Source organism: Arvicanthis niloticus, chromosome 9 (genome assembly GCF_011762505.2).
Source record: "Arvicanthis niloticus isolate mArvNil1 chromosome 9, mArvNil1.pat.X, whole genome shotgun sequence".
NCBI classification, from domain to species: Eukaryota; Metazoa; Chordata; class Mammalia; order Rodentia; family Muridae; genus Arvicanthis; species Arvicanthis niloticus.
In genome coordinates this window covers 57,341,285-57,366,708 of record NC_047666.1, presented here as the reverse complement: position 1 = coordinate 57,366,708, position 25,424 = coordinate 57,341,285, and the positions used below count along the sequence as shown (strand labels likewise).

At 45.2% G+C, this 25,424-nt stretch overlaps 1 protein-coding gene across 4 annotated transcripts in view; it reads left to right on the top strand.

Annotated features, from left to right (window-relative positions):
* Positions 1–1,245: 1,245 nt before the first annotated feature.
* Adipor2 (adiponectin receptor 2) overlaps positions 1,246–25,424 on the top strand; it is a 76,045-nt gene continuing 51,866 nt past the window's right edge. Inside the window, exon 1 of one of the 4 annotated variants that reach the window (XM_034511664.2) lies at positions 1,246–1,395. The gene's annotated coding sequence lies outside the window, so the exon portion shown is untranslated. Of the gene's footprint in view, positions 1,396–14,705; positions 14,794–21,316; positions 21,336–25,424 lie in introns of those variants that run through there. The other 3 variants (XM_076940428.1, XM_076940429.1, XM_076940430.1) reach the window with 3 other exon arrangements.

Below are 25,424 nucleotides of genomic sequence, written 5' to 3'. Positions count from 1 at the left end.
TGGGTATCAACCCTACAAAATGTATAAGTCCCAGTGTTTGCCAAGAATCTGTGGGCACACACAGGTGACTGGTGCTGACCTGCTTCAGAATACTCCAGTGCATGGGGCTGTCACGTGTCTTGCTAGTGACTCACACAACTTTTTCTTGATATTGGGTAACTGTGTCCTCAAAGGAAGGTCACAGTAATGCAATTTCAGATATCGTTCAGGCCAAGAAAAAGAGATTCCCTCTCAGCAGAGTACTGGCCACTGTGGGTGCTGCCTCTCTTTTGAAATCCCAGTTCAGCTCCTGGGGTAACTAGAACAAGAGTAACTTACCCTCCTAACCTGCAACATTCCAGACAGAGGCCCTCTTAGCTCTTAGGAGCCTGCTTGTGGTGGTGGTGGGTCTCTTAAATTCCCAGCAGGAAGCAGAAGGATCAGGAGTTCAGGCCAGCCTTGGTTACACAGTGAGTTCAACTCCAGCCTGGGCTGTATGAGACCCTTGTCTTGAGATATCAGCATTTTTGGTCAAAGGCAGGAGCCTGCCTATAGCAGACTGAAGAGTTAGTTCCCCTAGGCTTGAAGGGACCTCCGTTGGACACAGAATATTGTCAGAATGAGGCATTTTATGAAGCAGAGCTGGGGTTACTAAGGAGATTTTAGTTTGAGCTTCAGCACTGTGGTAAGAGGAGGGGACTCAGAAGAAAGTCAGACACACTGAAAGCACGGCCATGGCTCTCTAAGGAGGAGTCACAGCTTTTCACAAGAGTCGTGTCTGGAGTCATGGTGGGAGGGTAGGGATGTAGACAGATGTGCATGCACACTTGTCCACTCACATGTGCCCCACAAATCTGACCATGCATACATACATGCTCACATGCAATATGCATATACACATGCAAAAAATACTTTAAAAAAATAAACAGGGCATTGGTGGCATATGCCCTTGGGAGGCAGAGGCAGGCGGATCTATGAGTTCAAGGCCAGCCTGATCTACAGAGTGAGTTCTAGGATAGCCAGGGCTACACAGAGAAACCCTGTCTCGGAAAAACAAACAAATGGAAGAAAAAAAGAAAGAAGGGAAGAAAGAAAAGAAGAGAAGAGAAAGATTAACATATGAAACAAGCCAGTTGACCCAAAGACTGGAACCCTTCCCTATAGGCGCTACAAGTAACAAACACTTGAGAGGCAGGTGCCAATGCGGCTCAGAGACTTGTAGCCCGGTGTTTTCAGCACGCCTTCTTCCCCCCCCCCACTCGCTAGGCCACGCCCACTCTGAGGCGTGGCCTCCTCTTTCCTAGCTGACTTTGCTATTACTTTCCCACATGTGTCTGGTGCAAGTCTTTCCACACAAGAATCTGGTGAGCTCAGCAGGAGCCTCAGACTCTAGTCTACAACTCTAACAGGATTTGGGTAAGTTTCTAGTTATTCTATTAATATCTCCAGAGTAGCAAGGAAACCTAAAGGAGGCCAGTGAGAGAGAGGTTCCTGAGGGGTACCGGACAGGAAAAAGTCCATGTCATATCAATGGAGGGGGGTGGGACATCCGCACTGTAAAGGGGTCTTTTCCCACACGTTCAGAACTGCTGCTTTATGCGAAAGGAATGTTAATGCTAAGTTAGCAGTTTTGTTTTGCTTTGTTTTGTTTATTTTTATTTTTTATTTTTTCGAGACAGGGTTTCTCTGTATAGCCCTGGCTGTCCTGAAGCTCACTCTGTAGACCAGGCTGGCCTCAGAAATCCGCCTGCCTCTGCCTCCCAAGTGCTGGGATTAAAGGCGTGTGCCACCACTGACTGGCGGGTTAGCAGTTTTTACAGAAATATGAGTAGAGCTTCTCAGCTAGTTTAGACGCTTTAATTGGACTCTGGAGTGAGGGACTCCTTTTCTCTCCCATGTCCCCATAATTTTCTGTCTTTCTATCCTACTTTAAAAAAAATGCAAAACAACAACAGCAAAACCAACCAACTTTCTCTAAAATATTCTCCTCATATCTTACCTTACCTGAAATGTTATCTGGTTTGGCTTGTTTAAGATGGGGTGAAACAAGGAGGCATCCAGGAGAGTTCACAATCTGGGACTCTGCTTGGCTCCGGATGTCTTAGCAGCCTGAGGTCCTTGCTGGTCCACACTATGCACACAAACCCCACTAGGAGCAACGCACCTAGCAACCTGTTGGGCTGCATCAAGCTGTGCATATACATGTTTCAAACAATGGACAGGAGGGCTGTCCCTTTAGCAATCCCTTGATTGTACCTGTTTCTATTCAAACACATCTTGTGACATAATTATGGGGCAGTAGGCGAGTCCAGCCTACACTGGTTTGCGTGTGTGTTTAATAAGGCAAACTATGACTTTTTAGTGAACTTTTAGGGAGAATTGTGTTTGCAGAATTGTAAGCATAATCGGGTGTACACGTGATTAAAATCAGATAGTTCATGGGAAAGGAGATGTGAATGAGAAAACTTGTACAATCTAATTTTGTTTTTTGTTTTTTTTTTAAAAAGCAGAGAAATGACCACACTATGCTCCTGAGCAACCAAACTCCTTCTTTTGAACCCCATAAAAAGTCACCCTCTTAGAAATCAGATGCTCCCCAAGCTCTCAGAGATTCAGCACCAGAAGCCATGTCAACCTTAGTTGCCAACCCTTTAAAAGGTCCTCTACATCCCAGATTGTTCTCTCTCTCTCTCTCTCTCTCTCTCTCTCTCTCTCTCTCTCTCTCTCTCTCTCTCCAGGTCTCCACTTAGAGGTGGCCTTTAGCTCCCCTGGCCCAATAAATCTCTTCAGTGAGATAGATCTGTCGTGTGGTGTGGTCTCGGCTGTGGCATTCCTTGGCTCCGATCCACCGAGGTTCTCTGCCACTAAATCCTAACATCTCTGAATAGTGACTGGACCCTTGGGTGCCTTCCCTCAAATGGGTCGCTCTCACTTGAACAACAGGAACAACACGTTCCTTTTGAGTCTGTTCTATGGCTTTGCTTTGAACAAAGTTCCCTTGCTACTTCGCATATCTGTGTGCGATTATTTCAGTTCACTGAGTAAGAGGCCAAGACCTGAACACACACACACACACACACACACACACACACAGAGAGAGGGGGGGGCAGAGAGGGAGAGAGGCAGGGAGGGAGGGAGGGAGGGAGAGAGGGAGAGAGAGAGAGAGAGAGAGAGAGAGAGAGAGAGAGAGAAGGGGAGGGGAGAGGGAGAGGGAGAGGGAGAGGGAGAGGGAGAGGGAGAGGGAGAGGGAGAGGGAGAGGGAGAGGGAGAGGGAGAGGGAGAGGGAGAGGGAGAGGGAGAGGGAGAGGGAGAGGGAGAGGGAGAGGGAGAGGGAGAGGGAGAGGGAGAGGGAGAGGGAGAGGGAGAGGGAGAGGGAGAGGGAGAGGCTCTGACCATTTGTAATAAAGGATCTCTCTTTGTTGCCCAAATTGACCTCCAACTCTTGGGATCAAGGGTTAGAGATTCTCCTGCCTCACCTCACCTTCTGGAGCTGCTGAGACTTCATATAGGTGCTGCCACTATGCTGAGCTGTCAACTGGGGTTTCTATTGCTGTGATAAAACACATGCCCAAAAGCAACTTTAGCAGGAAAGGGTTTACTTCAGCTTACACTGCCACATCAGAGTCCTTCACTGAAGGAAGTCAGGGCAGGAACCTGGAGGCAGGACTGATGCAGAAAATGGTAAAGGAATGCTGCTTACTGGCTCGCTCCTCCAGTCTGAGCATCCCATTAGGCCTACAGGGGACTTAGTACCCACTGTGTGCCATCCCTGGACAGGTGGCCCCTGAGTCGAATGAGAAAGCAGGGTGAGCAAGTCATGAACAATCAACCATTAGTTTAAAAGCTGCCCCACAAGCTTGCCCGTAGGCTAATCTGGCAGGCTCATTTTCTCACCTGAGGTTCTCTCTTTCCAAATCATTCTAGTTTGTGTCACGTTGACAAAGGGGTGGGAGGATGTTATGGAATATAATGCAGCAGTGGCAGGAGTTGGTGTACCTGGTGGACCCATGACAAAATGTCCCCTTGTGAAATCACACTATGTGACAGATCTAATATAAGGGAGGTTTTTTGTGGGGAAAGGAAGGGAGCAGGGACCTGGAGAAGGGGTAGAGGCAAAGCCATGAGGACAGAGAAAGTGGGGATAGAGAAGGACAGAAAGAGAGCGAGGGAGGGTGGGTAGAGAGAGTGGGGTATATATGGGGGTATGCATATAAGAGCACGTCCTCATATGCTGCAGCACCTGGCAGGCAATGGCTGCTGGTGATGACAAAAACTGGTGCTACTTCGCTATTGGGAGGAGCCTAATGGAATTGTCTGTGAGCCAACAGGACTGCTCAATCATCTTATTTAATCCTCTGGTACAAAGACAGTTTTCAGACGGGGTCACACTAAGAGCCCAGACTGGAAGCTCGTGTCTTCCACGTCTCTGTCTCAGTAGTTACCAGGTGTGCATCACCACACCCAATCCCATCATTTATTTATTTTGAGAAAACTCCCCTGCTAACGTGTCGTCTTCACAGCCTCAAACCAGCATTCAGGCTCCTCACCACCCTTACCTTCTCTTTCCTTTCTCAGCCCAGCCACAGCCTGCCATATCAGACTAGAAACCTGGCAATAGAACCTCACCCTATCAGGTTAGGAAAAACACCACCCAGGCCAGAGATTCTATCCTGTGGTGTGGGTGGGGACCAGCATTCCAGTTGGGCTGGTTCAATCACTTTGGCTAAGGGATGAACCCAGGAGTCATGCTAAAGAGATGGACAGAATAATTAGTTCTTTAATGAGATACTGTTTTTTCCTTCCCAGAATCCCCACCCCTAGTTCAGAAGCTGAAGGGCCACAGACACAGACGGTTGTGAGTTATTCAGAAATGTGAAACATTTTGTTTTTCTTCCCTCTCTTTTCTGAGCATGTCCCCCCACACCCCACCCCACTTAATCCTCCCACCCCCAGCATTTTAGACTTCCTTGCTCTTTCTCTAGAGTTTTCCTCCCTGCCTTGTGGCTTCTTGTTGGCCATGTATCTGACCTCCAATCCAGCTTCGTTGGCATGGCCTTTCCCCCTCTTCTCCTTCGCTGGGCAGTAGCTGAAGTTTGTAGTTTGGGTGCCTGGCTGTTTTTCCTTTAGATAGTGATAAAAATGAGCTGCTTCCGTTTGAATCCATTGGTTAATGAGACTAAGAACTCCCCCAAGGGGACCCCCAATTTCCCCTATATCACCAGCAGCTACAAATTACATGTTGACTTTGATTGCCTGGTTAGAGAAAAGTCATTAGCTTGTGGTCTGTGGCTTTCTTAGGTGGCCTTTGCCACAGGGAGTGTCTGGAAACACAAGACCCTTCCTTTCCACCACGATGACAAACTGCCCTCTAAGAGCCCTTGCACCTCTATAGGGCAGTGGTAGGATCTTGGGAGTCTATGCATATCATTTGGCTTACACAGGCCTTGGTACCTTCCTTCCTCCCTGTGGTGGTTTCTATAGGTTTGGACCCCAGAGACTAGTGTGTTTGAATGCTTGGCCCAAGGGAAGTGGCGCTATTCGTAGGTGTGGCCTTGTTGGAGAAAGTGTGTCACTGCAGAGGTGGGCTTTGAGGTCTCCTATGCTCAAGCTACCCCCAGTGTTGAGTCCAGTGTCCTTCTGCTGCCTGTAGATCTAAATGTAGAACTCTCAGTTCCTCTAGTGCCATGTCTATCTGGAAGCTGCCATGCTTCCCACCAATGATAATAAAGGACTAAGCCTCTGAAATTGTAAACCAATCCCAATGAAATGTTTTCCTTTATAAGAGTTGCTGTGGCCAGGCAGTGGTGGCACACGCCTTTAGTCCCAGCACTTGGGAGGCAGAGGCAGGTGGATTTCTGGTCTACAGAGTGAGTTCCAGGACAGCCAGGGCTATACAGAAAAACCCTGTCTTGAAAAACCAAAAACCAAAAAAAAAAAAAAAAAAAGTTGCTGTGTGGGGGGGAGGGGACTGGAGAGGTAGCTCAGTGGTTAAGAGTGCTGGCTGCTCTTCCAGAGGACCTGGGTTCAATTCCCAGCACCCACATGGCAGCTTACAACTGTCTGTAATTCAAGCAAAACACCATAATGAGAGAGAGAGAGAGAGAGAGAGAGAGAGAGAGAGAGAGAGAGAGAGAGAGAGAGTGTTGCTATAGTCATGGTGTCTCTTCATAGCAATAAAGTCCTAAGACACTCTCTTTGGCTAACCTCTGGTTTGGCCTCTCTCCATCTCTCTACCACAGCACAGTGGGCTGAGAGAATCTCTTTCACACACAAAGACACAGTCTCTCTCTCTCTCTCTCTCTCTCTCTCTCTCTCTCTCTCTCTCTCTCTTTCTCCCTTTCTCGCTCATTCACTCCTGATAAGTTTAAGGTTCCCAAGCTGGGTGGTGCCTGCACATGCTCTGGGCTAAGTTTCCTTTCCCCTCCTTGGCTCCTTTGGGCCTGTGTATACACTCCAATTGGTACTGATTCCGAAAAATACAATGTTCTGTCATGTCTTTCCCTTCAAACATATTCTTCTCCTTCTGAGGGCCTTCCATATGGGCATCCTCACAGAAGCCTGGTCTGCAATCTGCCACATAGTGGTGCCCCCCTCTGTCCTATACACAGCACACCTGTCTGTGATGGAAAAAGCAGGAAACAGTGTCAAGAGAGGTAGCCCTGGCTCCATGGAAAGGACCTGGTCACCTCCCCATATAGTCGTCCATGGAGCAGGAACACCACTCACCTGGTCCCTTGCCTGGGAAAGGTACAGGAAGCCTGGCATGGTGACACATGTCTGTAACTCTTGGGAAGCAGAAACAGATGGATCACTTTGAGTTTGAGGCCAGACTGGGTGACATAGTGAGCTGGCCCAGGCCAGCCAGGGCCACAGAACTGTCTTAAAAACAAAAGAAAACATTAAAAATGGGTACAGATTCAGGAGACTCGGGAGAAACTGAGTGGAAGGAATCAATGATTATCTGGGCCTTTACTGTTCTCTTTTGCTTGACCAAAAAACAAACACAAGAAAATATGCTAATCCTAGCACTCAGGAGGCCTACGCAGAAGGATTGCTGTTAAGTTCAAGATCAGTTTGGGTTACAGAGTTCTAAAGTGACTGGATTGGTAGTGTGTGTGTGTGTGTGTGTGTGTCTGTGTGTGTCTGTGTGTGTGTGTGTGTGTGTGTGTGTGTGTGTGTCTGTGTCTGTGTGTGTCTGTGTGTATAGCTGCCTGTGGCCACAGACTAACTGGGTTCTCCTGAAAGGGGGGCTGGAAATGAGAAAGGGAACAGAGGGTGAGAGGAAATGAAGCCAAGACAAAGTTCTCTGATCAAGGCTCAAAGTTTAATGTTCAGCTCTTAATTTAAAGAGAAAGCCACATCACCAAACCCCTTCTTGTTTCAGCCAGAGATGAGTGGGAGAACCCATCCTTGGTGACTGCTGGAGATGGGTGGGGGAGCCCATCCTTGGTTACTGCCGGAGATATCTCAAGGCAAGCTCAGTGGGCAGTTATTCTTCTAAATTCCTATAGCAGGCTATATATGCAGCCAAGGTGGGTAACTCCTCCTAGGTCCTATTATTTGGTCTATTGTGGTAAACAAGGCCTTTCAGGCCTGTTCAAGTCTGGGGGAGGGCACAATTCCCCCTCTTTTGTTTTTTAAGATGAGCAGTGCCAGCAGCTGGATGAGGTGCAAGATTTCATCCCATCTAGGGTAAAGAGCAGCCAGGCAACTGTGACTGGCTTAGGTTGGCATCTATATTGCTCCTTATTACCTGTCATGGAGGAAAAACATACATAGCATTATTGATGTATGCTTTTGTCTTAGGTCTATAGGAGCTCAAGAACACTCTTACCCGTCTTTGACTAACTGGTCATCTTTGGCATACTCTTTCCCATACATACCAAAGCCACATTCAGACCAAAGGACCTGTGAGCATGCACTCAATAAAATTCTTCATAGCGATGGATAACTGCCATGGTGAATAGCTGAGCTTGCTGAGAGTGATTTTGTGTGAAGGCAACCAATCTGTTTGAGATACAAGATTCAAAGGTTAAAAGCAACAGGATTATCCAAGCAGTGTAGAAAATAAGGTTGTAATTGGGAATGTTCCAGTATCTAATCCAGCTGCTGATTGGCAGGGATCAGACACAAAGTCTGGCCACCAGGTATATAATGGATGGCTTTAAGTAATGATAAAAACCACTTACTCTCTAGTAAGAGTGGAGACTATATGCCATGTTAAATCAGCTGGCTGATAAGGATTTTGAGCCATTTTCATCATTAGAATCATAATCATTGGGCTCAAGATCTATGTCCACTTGACAGACCAATCTTTCAGGCAGCCATCTGGCTCCATTTTCTTTTTGTGATAAAATACAGAGAACCATGGCCCCAAATTAAAACAGGGTTGGGACCATTCCATGTATTGGTTAGGGGGTTTCTCCATTTGACCCTGGAAAATGAGCTGAAAGTGACTGGATGCCAGTGGCAATCTGCTGCAGACTGACATTTAGCATCAGTTTGCAAAAAAATTAAAACAAGACAAAAGCAAGGTGTGCTTTTGGTGACCTTGGAGGGTATAATTCCCACTTTTTAGTTTTTAAAAGCCAATTTTTCGGAGTTCCTTGCAAAACCAGGGCAAAAGCACCAGTAGCTGCTCCTCCCACACTCAGAGAGTTATGAAGATATTATTTTAAAGTTCCATAATATCTGTTTCACAATTCCTTGTCCTTGAGGATAATAAGGAATCTCAGTAATATGGGTAATATTAAATTGTCAATAAAACATCTCAAATGTTTCACTGCAATAGCCAGTTCCATTGTCTATAATCTGATATGGAACACTAAGCATAGAAAAATAATGTAGGCAATAACTAATTATATTTTTATTTGCTTCTCCTGTTAAAGCAGTTGCAAGTAGAAAGCCTAAAAGGAGTCAAGTCACATGTACATATTTTAACTTTCCAAAATCAAAAATGAGTAACATCCATTTGCCAAAATTGATTACGTATAAGTCCTCAAGAATTAACACCATTATGAAACAATTGAGGATACTGAGAACAAGGTTTTTTTTTTTTTTTGGTTTTTCGAGACAGGGTTTCTCTGTATAGCCCTGGCTGTCCTGGAACTCACTCTGTAGACCAGGCTGGCCTCGAACTCAGAAATCCACCTGCCACTGCCTCCCAAGTGCTGGGATTAAAGGCGTGCGCCACCACCGCCCGGAGAGAACAAGTTTTTGCAATTTGACTTGCACACTTCCTAGAAAAACAAAATTATTGTCTCAAGCTATTACTATTTTGTTGATGTAAAGAATAAGATTGTATGGCCAATTGTTTTGGTCTATAGTCCGTCTGGTATACAAATCTGCTCTGGCATTGCCCTGGGGTCCAGGCAATCCAGTATGAGCTCTTAAATGTCTTATAAAGTTAAGGAACAGTACATGTTTCTTAAATTAAGCTATATTTGTAAAATTTGAGAATTAGTAATATCTAAAAAGGAACAATTTTAAGCAATTACAAACCATGAGCCATATACTGGCTATGAGTATACACATTGAAAGCTTGAATTTTTTTTTTTTTTTTTTTTTTTTTTTTTTTTGCATTTCAAACAGTGGCTACAGCACATAATTCAATTATTTGTGCTGAAGCAGGGGGAAACTCAAGAAAATGAACATGTGATCTAATTACATACACTACCTTCTCATTAGATGAGCTGTCTGTAAATACAGTAAACATCTTTTCTATGGGCTGCATGCAGACTTACAGGAAATATAAAAGCATGCATAGAGGAAAACTATAAAAACTTGTCTTTTGGACAATGATTATCAAATTTGCCTAAAAAGTTTGCCATGTAATAGGCCAAATATCAGTATTGTCCAGTAACCAATTTAATTGCTGTTTGAAATAAGAAATAAATATTTCATCCAAAATACTTTTAGGATTCTATCTTATAATTCTGTATTAACACAGCAACATTTTCATAATAGGATGTTCAAACTTTACTTGCAGATGAAGAAGGATGAATCCACATTAATGGGTTCTTTTGCCAAAGGACTGCTGTGAGCACATGACTAGTAATAACGCAAATAGCCAACAATTGATCATAGTCTATATAATGTATCTGTTGATAACTAACAGCTTACTCTATTCTCTGCAAAGCTATTTCTCCTTATGATGTTAATTGTCAAGGGGAATTAGGACTTGCATCCCCCTTGAGAATATCAGAGGTTCAAGTTCTCCTATGGTAAGCTTAAGATGAGGGTTTAGCTAATTAATATCTTCTAACAACTTTTGAAAATCATTAATAGTAAATCGATTTTTTTTTTGCCTGTACACCTACAAGCCAGAAGAGGGCACTAGATTAGACTAGAGGGCTTTCTTAGTTTTCTAATTCTTTCTAACCCTGCTCCTCTCACCTGAGTCAGCTCTTAGGCTGTGGGCAAATGCCTGTTTAGAGTTCTCCTGTCCCATGTTTCGCTGTCATCCCCTAGGTGAGGTCGGCGTTGGGTCAACACCTATTCAGCCTAGACCGTATCCCCTTAAACACACTTCCTGCAAACACAGCCTCCAAAAACTAACAAGTGCTAGCATCAATGCTGTTCGTCGCTTACCAAGTGTGGGATACTCTCCTTCTTCCATTCTCTTTGGAGCTCCACCTAAGACAGCGTTTCTCAGCGGGTCCCCCATTTTCAGGTCTCTCGTTGCACCACCTGTAGGCACCTGCGGCCATAGACCGACTGGGTTCTCCTGAAAGGGGGGCTGGAAATGAAAAAGGGGACGAAGGGCAAGAGGAAATGAAGCCAAGACAAAGTTCTCTGATCAAGGCTCGAAGTTTAATATTCAGCTCTTAATGTAAAGGGAAAGCCCCACCAGCAAACCTCTTCTTGTTTTAGCCAGAGATGAGTGGGGGAACCCATCCTTGGTGAAGGCTGGAGATGGGTGGGGGAGCCCATCCGTGGTCACAGCTGGAGATATCTCAAGGCAAGCTCAGCGGGCAGTTATTCTTCTAAATTCCTGTAGCTGGCTGTACGTGCAGCCAAGGTGGGTAACTCCTCCTAGGTCCTATTATTTGGTCTATTGTGGTAAACAAGGTCTTTCAGGCCTGCTCAAGGCTGTGGGGAGGGCACATGTGTATGTGTGTGTGTTGTATATATGCATACATGTATGTATGTGTCTGTGTATCTGTGTGTGTGGTGTGTGTGAGTTATATATGTGTGCATGTATGTGTGTGTGTGTGTCTGTGTGTGTGTTTGTGGGTATCCATGTACATGTATGTGTGCACGCGTGGAGGGTGGAGTCTGATGTCAGGTGTTTTTCTTAATCACTCTCTTTTGTATTTTGTGGGACAGAGTCCCTCACTGAATGTAGAAATTACAATGAGCTAGACTGGCTGGTCAGCATGCCCCAGGGATCCTCCTGCCTTAGTGCTTAGGTTCTAGGCATCTATATAATCCCACATATAGAGTCACACCTGACTTTGTACGGGGTGAAGACCCCAAACTCGGGAGGCCCTTCCTCAAGTCTCGGGAAATCACAAACACCCAAAAATCACAAGAAACCATACATGGATGCAATTAGCAGAGTTTTATTAGGGAGAAAGTTGGCTAGCCAAGGTCAAAACTGCTTTTCCATGCAGGAACAGAATTTTGACAAAAGGCCAGCAAGCTGAGGGTTTTTTTTAATAGCATAGGGTGGGGAAAGGAAGGAATTTTCACGTGGTTACACATGATTGGTTGCATTTTCGCGAGGTTACACATGATTGGTTGTTTTACAAATTTTGAACATCAGCAGGCTGTAACACTGGGAAAACCTCAAGGGGGTAGGGATAACCAAGAACAGTGGAACATTTCAGAGGAACCCACCCTGAATGATTTAGAGCCACGTGAAAATCACTCTGCATACTCATTCTACTCAAAAATGTAGTTTTACCATGTCACTGTGCCCTACCCTGTCATTACCAACTATTTCAGGTTAACTATTTCTCACTTGCCATAGCCCCACCCTGAGGCTTGAGGAATGTTAATCCAGCAAGTGTCCTCTGATTCAGGGATAATGCCCTCCACCCAGAATGTGTCCCGGGGCAGTGAAAGCCTGAAATCTTACATCCAGTTCCGCTTTCTGGAACTTGCATACTTTCTGCTCAGGTCTAAGGTCAAAGAAAAAGCCTGCATATATTTTACAAAATGGTCTTTATAATTTTTCACTCTACAAGGGCACTGGGACAGAATTCAGATCTTTGTGTTTCTTATTTATAAACACTTCACTGACCAAGCCATCTCTCTCCCTGGGCTTCTGGAGTGCTGTTTTTGAGAGCAGCTATTACTGCGTAGGCCAGAAGGCTGATCTGGAATGTGCTCTGTACTCAGAAGGCCTTGAACTCAAGATGCTCCTGGGTCAGCAACAAGCACTAAGCTTGCAGGCAGACCTACAAGACTACAGCTTGCTACAGCATAGCTCCCAACCTCATTTGAGGGGTCAGCTCTGAACTGCCAGGGCTAGGCAGAGTGCTGGGGTAAGCTGAGGACTCAGTGTTTACAGAGTTAAAAAAGGAAGGAGGGAGGGAGGCAAACCAAAATACACACTTGTGACATCTCTCTCCAAGTAACTTTCTGAAGCCTATTCTTATTTTTTCCACTTGCCTTCCATGGCAGTGAGAACGCTGGCCCTAGCTGAGAGTTTTCTAAGAAACTAGGTATGGCTTCGTACCTGTATTCCCCACATTTGGGAGGCAAGGCGGGGGCGGGGGGTGTTCTGAAAGTTTGAGGCTAGCATTTACCAAATAGCAAGATTCTGTCTGAAAGACATAACAACAATAAACCAACCGAGGGCTGGCAAAATGGCTCATGGGTAAAGGTGCTTGTTTCCAAGGCTTACGACCTTGGTTTGAAGGGGAGAACCCACTCTCAAAGGTGCTCTTAGACCTGAGCCTGGGGAGTTTATGCCTTTAATCATAGCTGAGGCAGGTGGAGCCAATGCAGAAACTCAAGGTAGGAACCAGGAGCAGAATCTGGAGCAGAGACCATGGAGGAATGCTGTTTACTGGCTTACTCAGCTACTTTTCATATATGAGCCAGGCCCACTTGCCTAGGGATGGTACTGCCCACAGTGGACTCAGCTCATCCACATCAACTGACAATTAAGAAAATGGCCACAGACATGCCCTAGCCAATGGAAGTAATTTCTCAATGGCGTTCCCACTTCCCTCTGTGTAGGTTTGTGTCAAGTTGACAAAAACTGTGACAGCAAATAATCTTAAAGGAATCTAGAGGCTATCAATAAAGGGACAGAGTATTGTATTTGCCATCTGGAGGCTAAGGAGAAAGGAACTCAATCACATTATGGAAAAACTAGCCTAAGCCAGCTAGGGTGGGTGACTGTAATCTTAATACTCTGGAGGCTGAAACAGGAGGGTTAGAGACCTCAAGGCCAACCTGGACTACATAGCAAGACCCCATCTCGAGCCAGCTAACCAGCCAACCAACCAATTCCAAATACTTGAACAATCCCATGAGAAACCTTCACCCACCTCTTCCCACACAGAGTTAAAAAATGGGAGGCTGGAGTTTCATTGCTTTTTGACCTTGTGCAAGGGAGCCTGTCTGGAGATCTGTGTGCCAGGAAAAGGCCTAACCTTTGGACCTTGGGCAAAACTGGGACAGAGGGAAATTGATATCTGGAAGACATATTGTTCTTGCTAGTCTCCAGCCAACACAGGTTCCATAATTCTCTGGAGTCATGACCCAGTCCCCAGTGGCCAAGCTCAAATCAGCCCCTTTAATTTAGTCTCCCTTTTGAAACAGTCTGGTTGTGAGCCAACATGTCACATGGCTACGTCACTCTACTCAAGCTCTACCAATAAGCTCCAGAGATCAAAAGCCTCTGGACTCAGCATGAACTCTATTAATGCTAAATGACTTGGAAGCACCTGTGGGACTCAGATAAGAGGAACATTGAAATATCACCCTACTGATAACTGAACTATCACCCCAGTGTTACGTGATAGTTAGGGGATAGTATGCTTACTTAGCATACACGAGGCTCCCCGTTAAAGTTCTAGTTCAGAAAAACATTGAAGAAATGCTGGGCAGTGATGGCTCAGGCCTTTAATCTCAGAGGCAGAGGAAAGTTGATCTCTGAGTTTAAGGCCAGCCTGGTCTACAGAGTGAGTTAGGGCAGCTAGGGCTACATAGAGAAACTCTGTCTTGAAAAAACAATAACAGAGAAAGGAAGAAAGAAGAAGGAAAAGACAGACAGGAAGACAGAAAGAAAGAGGAAAGGAAAGGGCCTAGCTTAGCTAGGTGTGGTATCCCACATTTGTAATCCCAATACTCTGGAGTCAGAGATACTTGGATCTCTATAAAGTCAAGGCCAGGCTGGACCACAAAGTGAATTCCAAGGCCAGCCAGGGCTACATAAGTGATACCTTGTCTCAAAAAGGAGTCACCTAAGGCTGTAGAGACAGCTCAGTAATTAAGAGCTCTGGCTGTTCTTCCAGAAGACCTAGTTTTGGTTGCCAGCACCTAAGTGGTGGCCAACAGTCATCTGTAATTGCAGTTTCAGAGGATCCAGCACCCTCTGTTGGCCTCCCCAGGCACTGCACACATACACATATATAAACACACATCGAGCCAAACACTCATATACACAAAATAAAACAAACAAACAAAAAAAGCAGAAGTTTAGCATTAAAAATCCAATCTGTTTTGGTTCTTGTCTAAGGAAACCTTTTACTTCACTTGTGTTTTAGCTGACTGGCAAGCTGGGGTCTGACTTGGAGAAGAGGAATGAGAGGCAAGGCTACTTTAACAACAGGCTACCACTAGGATCCTTCCTGCGTTAGTATATTTTATTTTCTTATTCCCTTCAGATAAACTGTAATGGGTTATGTGTCACAAGCAGTTGCTGAGATACAACCTTCCACAAACCACAGATCTTCACCGTGTCTTGTTCCTTGTGGCAAGAATCACAAGCTCTTCCTGGTTACCAAAACTCAGCCAGTGGTAACAGTGGGTTTCTTCCTTCCTGAAAGCATGGCAGGGGTTAGGACAAAGGCTCGAGTGTGTGAGCATGTGTGGACCTTTATGTGCACGTACACACATACGTGTACGTCCCCTCACCCCCTTTATGGGTAGTCAAGATTACAGGTCACAAGAAAGCAAGCTGTCCGTTTGTCCTGGTGGAACTATGTAGTCTGTTCTGAGCTCGTGGCAGTTTTAGAATAGACTCTACCTAACCAGTGAGGCAAGGACTTAAAATCCCCAAACCCAACACTCACTGAGGTAGGAATTTTGCCATGAGTTTCACACCAGTGTAGCCTATAGTTTGAGAGCCACCCTCCCCCAAAAAAAAGACCAGAAAAAAGAGGGTGCGGTGTAACCTTCTTGTGGAGTGTTTGCCTAGCCTTGGGTTCAGCACCCACTATCAGATAAATAACGGGGTACGGTAACACATAATATCCCAACACTTGGGAGGCAGAAGCAGCAGAACTCAACTACACGGTAAGTTCTGGGGCGGCGGTGGTGGTGAGGGGCAGAGGGTAGAACTTGGGCTATTCCGGTTCCCTGGACTCCTTACTTTGAGTCAGGAAGTATTTACCATGGAAGAGCTTCCTCTTCTGTGGGCTTGATTATAACAGAGGCCATTTCTGTTCTCACTGTACACAGTTGAATACTGAACGTTGAATGTCCTCCCAGAGGCCTGTATTTAGTTGAGTCTTTGCCCCAGAGAGTGGTGTTCTATTGGGAATATTGGGATCTTTAGGAGGTGGAGACTAGTCAGAAGAAATCAAGTCACATGTAGTATACTCAAAGAGGATATTGTAGGAACCCAGCCTTTCTCTTCATTGAGTTCTTGAAGCATTTTTATTGCCCCCTCCCCCTTTTTTGAGATGGGGTCTTACTGCCTATCTCTGGCTGGCCTGGAATTTACTATTGGCCTTAAACTCACAGAAACCCTCCTTCCTGTCTTCTGAGTACTGAGATTAAAGGCATGTACTACAATGCTCAACCATTACCCCTCCCCACCCCCCATCCTTTCAAGTTTGAGTAGTTTACACAAATGATTCAGAGATCTTGGGGTCAGGGTCCCTGTCGATGTGTTTTTTAAAATGGCAGTGGTAGGTCCATGCCGAGTCACTCCTCTAAGGAATCACCACTAACCGGCCTAGTACAAAAGGAAGTTTTATTGGGGGAAGAGAAGAGAGCCTGGAGAAGGGGTAGAGGCAGGAAACCAGAAGGACAGAGGGACAAGAAAGAGGAGAGAGGAAGAGAAGAGGCCGACCAGGAACACATGGGGAACAGAGAGGGAGAATAGGAGATGGAGAGATGGGTGGATGGGTGGATGGATGGAAGAATGGATGGATAGACAGGTAGATAAGAGAGAGAGGAGATAGAGGAGAGAAAGGAGAGGAGAGGAGAGGAGAGAAGAGAGAGAGAGAGAGAGAGAGAGAGAGAGAGAGAGAGAGAGAGAGAGAGAGAGAGAGAGAGAGAGAGATCTGGGGTAGCTGAGCAGTTCTTATACAAACAGGTTGGCTTGCATCTGGCAGACAACTTGGCAAGCTGTTGCTAGGTAGCTGTTGGGTGGAGCCTAGAGGGATGCCAACACCTGAAGCCTAGGCTACCCTGGAACTTGCTTCCTTTTCTCCTTCCTTTCCCTAGCACTGGGCTTATAAACAGTATGCCTTGCTCTCCAGGCCCTGCCTCATTTCTAATGCTCCCTGGCTTTGAGCTAAGTAGTTTGTTCTACCAGGGCCCAAAGAAAAACGTTCTGTTTGTTAGACTGCCAGAAGAGAGCATTCCTTCACAATAGCCCAGCCTAGGCCTACTCCCTCACCCATTTGAAAAGGGATATTAAATATTAAGTTCTTACTTCCATCACATCAGGATTTTTTAAAAAATTGTTAATGTTATTTTATAATCTATAATAAATACATGATATTAACATATACTAATGAACCGTTTTCAGTATGGAGCCAGTGTTGTGTTCCTAGTAACATTTTTGAAGCCAGACTCACTGAGGTCATCCTGAAAGGTCATCCTGGTGGCCTTTGCTCTGAGGCCGTGACTTTGGAGGAATGTGCTCATTCTATTTACCCCGTGTGTAATGCATTAGCCTTAAAGTTGGGACAGTATAGGTTTACCTTAGGTTTGAACATGCTCTTGGTTGGTGTTTTGTATATGGAGACTTGACTCTTACTCTGGAACCCAGCCTGGTTTCCCAACTTGTGGCAATCCTCCTGCTCCAACCTTCTGGAAATTGGAATTATCAGCATGAGCCACCGTACCTGGTGCAGACAGACACTGCTTTTTTTTCTACCTCTTAGAGCTGGCTATTTGCAGTGCTGATATATCTACCACACCCTGCTTTGCTCCACAACCAAAAGAGATGCATCCGAAATGGGCTTATGCCTGTGATCTGAGCACTCAAGAGCTAAGGGAGGATGATCCCAAATTTATGGCCAGCTTGAGATCCACATTTAAAAACTGCTTTTGCTAAAAAAAAGTACTGACTTGGACCCACAAGGCAACCATAGCTAAACACAGGATGAAACCAGACTCCTCTGCCTTCACGGTTCTGCCTGTGTCCTTTGGATCAACCTCTCACCTCTGTATAGGCAGGCTAATCCCTCAGGGGTTATCTGTCCACCCTGTCTCTTCAAGGGTGAAGGCAAGACAAGTAATCATCCTTGGATTCCAATAACAGTAGACTCTCATGGGACAGAGGGCAGGTCTCCACAATGGTTGAAATCACACACTGAAGCAGAAGTGATCATTTTGTTCAGATCACAGTGATGGCACAACCTGGTCTACAAAGCAAGGACTAGTTAGTGAGATCCTGTCTCAAAGGAAAAAAATTAAATTTAAAAATTCAGTTGGATCCAAACAAGCGATGTTCATCTTTGAGCCATCCTGGAAAACTCGAACCGAGACAAAGGTCAAGGAGCTCACATCTGAACAAAGGCTGCTTAACTATGCACAACTCTTGCCTTCTCATGAGCATCCTCTATTTACACCCAAAGCTCAAGTCAGTGCCTAAAGCTGGACTTGATGGGCTGTCCACTGACCCTTTATTTAGTCCCTTTCCCAGTGTGGCCACATTGGATACATCTTCTCTCAATTTTGTTGTTGTATTGATTGATTGATTGATTGATTGATTGATTGATTGATTGAGACAGGGTTTCTCTGTATTGCCCTGTCCTGGAACTCACTCTGTAGACCAGGCTGGCCTCGAACTCAGAAATCCACCTGCCTCTGCCTCCCAAGTGCTGGGATTAAAGGCGTGCGCCACCACTGCCCGGCTCAGTGTTTTTTTTTTTTTTTTTAAGGATTATTTTTATTTTCTATATGAATGTTTTGCCTGTATGTATGGATGCTCACACACGCATGTCGGTGTCTACGGAGGCCTAGAGTTACAGTTCTGAGCATCTCTCCAGCTCCCTCAGTTTGCTCTTTTTTTTTCCCCCTGGAGCTCACAGAGGTCCTCCGGTCTCCACCTCCTGAGTGCTGGGTTTAACTTTTCTTGCTTTTTGAGGCAGGGTCTTATGTAGCCCAGACTGTTCTCAAACTCTCGATAAAGTCAAAGATGACCTTGAGCTTCAGATCCTTCCGTCTTTTCCCACTGGGTGCTGGGGTCGCAGGCATGTGCCACCAAGCTGTTTGTGTGGTGCTGGGGATCGAGTTTCTTTGTAGCACTGGGAAATGTGAACCCTTTGCCTGTCCCACTTTCTCAAGACTGTTTTGGCCAGTCCCAGTCCTTTCTCATTGGACTTTTAGTATCAGTTTGTTAATTTACATTAGCAAAGGCACACGTGCAGGTGCACTAGCGCCTGTGTCTGCGCGGACACCAGCAGAGGTTTTAACTCCTTGAGAAGGGCTCTCACTGAACCTGCAGCAAGCTTCACCCATCCTCCTGTTTCCCCTCCACAGCACTGGTGTTATAGGGGTTAAGGAAACCCTGCAGGTTTTCTTCATGGGTGTTGGGGATTTGAACTCAGGTCCTTGTGCTTGCGCAGCAAGCGTTCCTACTTGCTAAGCTGTGTTGTCAGCCCAAATCTTTACTGTCCTGAACTCACTAGGAAGCCAAGGATGATCTTGAATTTCTGATCCTCCTGCTTCTACCTCTTGAATGCTAGGATTACAGGCGTGGGGTATTCTGCTTGCTTTATGTGGTGCTGGAAATGGAACTCGGAGCTTTGCCTATCCTGAGGAAACACTCTCCTGACTGAACTATATCGCTAGTCTGTAAATTTTTAATTTATACTGAAACACTCATTGAAATAGCTATCCTCTACAAGGCCCTGTGCCTTCTCTGACATGGTTATGTTATGGCGTCAGCACCAGCTCATGCCTGACACAGAGCAAGCACTCTCAATTTAAAGAACCACCATAAAATGTGCTCAGGCAGGAAATAGAACACCACTATTCTCAGGATCCATATAGCCCACTTTCTGATCAATCCACCCCAATGCATTCATCATTTTTCTCCCTCTCCCTTTTTCTCAGGGTAGGCTAGTCTGGACCCCGTTATGAAGCCTAGGGTGGCCTCAGGCTCCTGGTGATCCTCTTGCCTCAGTCTCTGGAATTACAAGTGCGGGCTACCAGGCAGGGTTTCTGAAGAATAAACAATAGAGTATGAATAAAAAGAAATGAATAGCGTGTCCTGGGAATTAAACCAGAATTCAGTCTGTGTTTCTCGTTGACAATAAATAAAAACCAGGAATGGAAACTTTAAACTGTACTTTATTCAGAGAGCTGGCAATCTGGGAGTGAAGTCTGCCTTCCCCCAAACCATCACCCGGGTATCGTATTTTACATGGAATCAGAACGAGGGCAATAAATCAGTCCAAAGGTCAGCCTCCTCTCTCTGGCCAGGCAGTTGGCCTTGCCTCTGAGATTCCACTTTTCTTTCTTAATCATCTGTTTGGTTGCAGAGGGTTCCGTACACTAAAGCCACCCCGTTTTGCATTCCCCCTGAGCCTCCGTTTGCATTCCTCTAGATGACACCTCGTTTGAAGGTTAACCTGGAACAAACAAACCATTAGCAGAGGGCCCGTGCTGGGTTACTACCAATGCACGAGTTTGGGATATTTCCTGCAAAAAGGAGCATGAATGTGCTTTTACCATACGGCATATAAAGAAAGGGCTCCAATTTCTCCTGTATCAGAAGTGGTAAATAGTTGGTTTGGCTGGAAGATAACACTTGGTGCATGTCGAAATCAAAATAAATTATTGGAATGACATATTAAGAACAGGTCCTTTGCAAGAGCAACAAGTGCTCTTGACCACTGAGCCATCCCCACTAATTTTTTTACCTATGTTAAGTTAAAAAAACAAAAAACAAAAAACAAAAAACAAAAAACAAAAAACAAAAAAACCTCGTTGGAAGCTTTCAAAGTCTAAATTCCCTTAAGCTGAACTCCAAGGCCCTCCACAACCTGTCCCTAATATGACATTCCCAGCATCCACATAATAGTTTACAAGCATCTGTAAGCCCTAGTTACAGGAGACCCAACAGGCACACATGATGCACATACATGCATGCAAACAAAATATTCATACACACAGAGTAAGTAAATAGATTTTTTAAAAAGTTCGTATTGACAATAATATATAGAGCACATTTGAATGGGGGAGAGACTGATGGCAGACAGACCTACAGGGAACTTACTGCAATCATTCAGAAAGGTACCTTAGCATGTAACGGTGGTAAGGGATGAGGGTCTCAGAGCTGTTGAAATGCCCATCGTGTAATCATAGATGAAGCTGGGGCTGAGAGATGATGCGCAGACAGGTGTCTGACACACCGTCCAGAGCAGAGCTGTTTTCTAGTGAGGCACCATTGCAATTGCCTAGAGGTTTGCTGATGTCCCTGACTGAGTCACATGCTACTTACAAAGTGCCGGCGAATTAGCCTGTAGAGTCAGCAGCTGCCTTTGATCTGAACCTGGATGTGATGGCTAATCTTGGTTGTTAACCTGACTAGAGTTAACTAAAACCCAAGCTGCTGGGCACTCCTGTGAGGGAGTTTTCCCTGATCACATTATTGGAAGCAGGCAGACAAACTCTCCGGAAGGTGGCACCTTCTGGTGGCAGCCCAGATAAAATGTCGTGGAGGAAGGGAACCTTGCTCTTTGCCTGCTGCCCTCACTCTTGCTGGCAAGTCCATCTGTCCTGCTGCTCCTGCCTTCCTTCACTGACATTAGAGCCGACTTCTTTGGGATTCCAATACAGACTGAAGGCCATAGCTTTCCAGGAATCCTCCAGTCCTCCAGCACCAGATTGGACTGCCGAGACAGCCAGCCTCATAGACCGAACAACTACTGCATTCTTGGTCGTTCTAGTGTGAGACAGTCATTGCTGGACTGCTGGAACATTATCCTGTAAGCCAATCCTGTATGTAATGGATATATGTAATATAAATGGATATATATATATATGTAATGGATATATGTAATGTATATGGATATATGTAATATAAATGGATATATATATATATATATATATATATATATCCATTCTATCAGTTCTGTTCTCTTAGGGACCCCTGACTAATACATTGGACTTGAAAGCATATCAGGCAAGTGTAGAAAGTACTAAGAAAGCAGGGCTGTAGAGATGGCTCAGCAGTTAACAGCATGAACTGCTCTTGCAGAGGACCTGAGTTGGTTCCTAACTCCAGCTTCCAGGGGCTCTAATGACTCTGAATTCTGAGAGCACCTATACTCGTGTGCATGCATCCCACACTGACATCATACACACAACTAAATTTGTTTTTTTTTAAATCTAAATAAATTAATAAACCAGGGAAATCAGTGCAAAGCAGATCACTCCCTTTAAGAGTGTAAACAGTCGTTCTTAATTTCAGTCAAGGTAAATGTAAACTTTTACTTTTTTTGCTTCCATTGTGAGCAGAATCTTCAAAAATTATTGGTCTGGACATTTAATCCAAGTTTCTTTCTTTCTTTTTGTTAAAGAAGATGATTTTATTATTTTTAATTATGTGTCTCTGTGTGAGTTTGTGTATGTGACTGCAGTTCCTGCAAAGGTCATAGGCCACTGCCTCACCTGGCATTGGAGTTCCTGTGGCTGTGGGCTGACTGACTTGGGTCTTGGAAACCAAATTCTGGTCCTCTACACGAGAATGTCTGTTCTTAACTGCTAAGCCATCTCTCTAGAGCCCCTAAGTGTGTTAACAGTGTAATCACCAGTTCTTGTCTAGTTCTGTGTTGACATAGCAACCCTCCTGGTCCGGTTTGTGTGGTTTTCACATTATTGTATACGGTCTAAGGTTGTTCTCATAGGTAGCCTGTGTGTTGGGCCTCCTTTCTCAAGGATTATGATTTCATTTCTTTTGTTTTCTTGTTTGTTTGCTTTCTTTTTGTGGTGGGGATTGAACTCAGAGCCTTGCACATACTAGGTGAGCAAAGTATCAGCTGCTGCTGCTGCTTCCTCTTCTTCCTCTTCCTCCTTCTCTTCCTCCTTTTCCTCCTCTTCCTCCTCCTCTTCCTTTTTCTGGTTTTCTGAGACACAGTTTCTCTGTGTAACCTTGGCCATCCTGGAACTTGCTCTGTAGACAAGGCTGGCCTTGAGCTCAGTGATCTGTCTGCCTCTGCCTCCTGAGTGCTTGCTTAATGGGGTGTGCCACCACTGCCCTGCTAGGCCTTTTTCTTCTTTATCATGGTTTTCAGGGAACAGACTTCAGTCTGTGTGTTTGTGTGGCAGTGCTTTCACCCACTGAGCCATTTTCCTGGCCCAATTTTTGAAACTTTTTGACTGAATTCCTAAAAGCAGTATTTTCTTTCATTTATTTCACCAAACACTAAAATAATCTGAGAGACATTTTCTTTGACTTGGTTGGATCTTGTTTTATTTGAGACAGAATTTAGTTATGGAGCTCTGGCTGGCCTCAGATTCCCAATCCCAGGACTGGGGATGTAGTTAGTAAAGTGATTGCCTCAAACGTACCAGGCCTTGGGTTGGTACTCAGTGGTTGGTTCCTCCCATGACAGGCCTGCCATTATTGCTGCTGGACCTCATTCTGCCTGGCCAGTTGATGTTAGAGTACACAGGGTCCATAGCTGAGTTGCTGACAATTTTCTCTCAGTACCGCATCTTCTAGAACTGTGAAGATAGCCACAGGGAAGATGATACCAGATCAGTTCAAGCCTGGTTTCTCTGCTCAGACAAGGCCTGTGTTAGATTCAGCAACACGGTTTTATCATCCAGTCCTGGTAGACAACCAACAGCTGTGGCTGTTGTCTGTATCATGTTAGGAGGCTTCGGGGACCTCCCTGACCACCCATGGGTGGTTTTTGAGACAAGGTCTGTTCTAGTTCTGTTGATATATTTCAACTTGCCTCAATCCAGAATCTTCTGAAAGGACAAGTTAATCTCAGCACTTGGGAAACAGAGTCAGGTAGATCTCCGAATATGAGGCCAGCCTGGTCTACACAGTGAGTTCTAGGACAGCCAGGGCTACACAGAGAAACCCTGGCCCTTGCCTCGAGAACAAAAAAGAGCACCGGTGTGCAGCAAGCAGCCAGCAGCAGCATGCTTCCATGGCTTTTGCTTCAAGTTCTTGTTTGAGTTCTTCCTCTGAATTTCCTGGAGGTGGAAGCCAAATAAACCCTTGTTGCTTTTATTTCTTCCCCTAAGTTGCTGCTTTTGGTCAGAATGTTTTATCACAGTGACAGAAAGAAAATAGAGCACAGTCTTCAACAATCCTTCTGCCCCTGCGTCCTGGGTTAACTGTGCTAACCAGCTCAATGGAAACCACTTTATTTTTGGATCAGGATCTCACTATGTAGCCCAGGGCTGGCCCAGAACTTGCTGTGTAGACTAGAATGACCTCCACTTCAGAGTTCCGCCTGCCTCTGCCTCTGAGGGCATCACGGTGTCTGGTTCTTAAATTGACATTTTCAAAAACTTTTATTTGCATTTGCCTTATGCTGAATTTACCTTTGTGCTCTGAATTTTAGTTTCTCCAGTTTCTTCTGGGATGTCTCTTTCTCCTGCAGCTTTCGCATCTGGCTTTAGAATAGATTGCTCTTTTTAGTGAGAATCATCTCAGTGTGTCAAGAGGGCGCAGGAATGGGTCGACCTGAACATGAGCTCTGTAAGTGTGTCGATGCCTCTTGAGGGATTTGTTTGCTTGGATATTTGATGACTGGAGAATCTGTGTCTAAGCCCTCAAGCTCAGCACTAGTGTCTGCATTTTGAAGCTTGCATTGTAAAAATTCAGCACTCTTTCTGAGCCACTGATCATGTGCCAAGTTTCATCATTTGGTTTCCAACTTCATCGGTATCCTGCCAAAATGATATACACTGCTTCCTTACAGTGGTATCTCTCAGATACATGGCTTCTCAGATAATGTGTACCCTGAAGGTAGGGCAGCTTCATTGATATTCTTAAAGCGAGCATGAATAGCTGAACTTCTTGTTTTATATGACTTCACAGGGCTTTCTGAGAGTAGCGAGAACCATTCTCACAGGTCAACCTCAAACTGCTGACAATCAGAGGGAATCAACATTTCGTTTTGTTTATTTGTTTTGTTTTTTGTTTTTCTGTTTTTCGAGACAAGGTTTCTCTGTGTAGCCCTGGCTGTCCTAGAACTCACTCTGTAGACCAGGCTGGCCTCAAACTCAGAGAAATCTGCCTCCCTTTGCCTCCAAAGTATTGGAACCAAAGGCATGCCCCTATAGACCCAGTGGGAATCAACATTCTTTTTCTTTCTTTTTAATTTATTCTTCTCTCATATATTACATCACGACCACAGTTTCTCCTCTCTCCTCGCTCCTCCCAATTCCTCCTTTTATCTCCCCAAGATTCATTCCTCCTTTACTTCCCTTTAGAAAAGGGCAGGCCTCCTGGGGATATCAACCAAACATGGCATATTAAGTTACAACAGGACCAGGCACATCCTCTCATATGAAGACTGGACAAGGCAATCCAGTAGGAGGGAAAGGGTCCCAAAAGCAGGCAAAAGAGTCGGAGATAGCCCATCAGTTGCTAGATGAAGCCTTTCTTGGTGATGATTATGCTAGGCTCCAGCCTATGAGTATAGCAGAGTATCATTAGGAATCATTTCATTGACTTTTCCCCCTGGGTTGTGTTTGATTCTATCCTAGGACTCTGGGCTATCCAGACACTGGCTCCTGGTCCTCCAGGCAGTGTCAGGGGTGGGCTCCCTCTTGTGGCATGGGTCTCAACTTGATCTAGTCATTGGTCGGCCACTCCCACAAGTTCTGTGCCACCTTTACCCCAGCACTTCTTGCAGACAGGACACATTCTAGGTCAAAGGTTTTGTGGCTGGACTGATGTCCCAATCCCTCCACTGGAAGCCTTGCCTGATTATGAAAGTCTGGTTCAGGCTCTGGACCTCCCATTTCTAGGAATCTTTGCTATATTCCTCCTGGGGGTTTGCATTGCAATAGGTTTCAACTTCACCCCAGTACTCTCTCCCTCCATC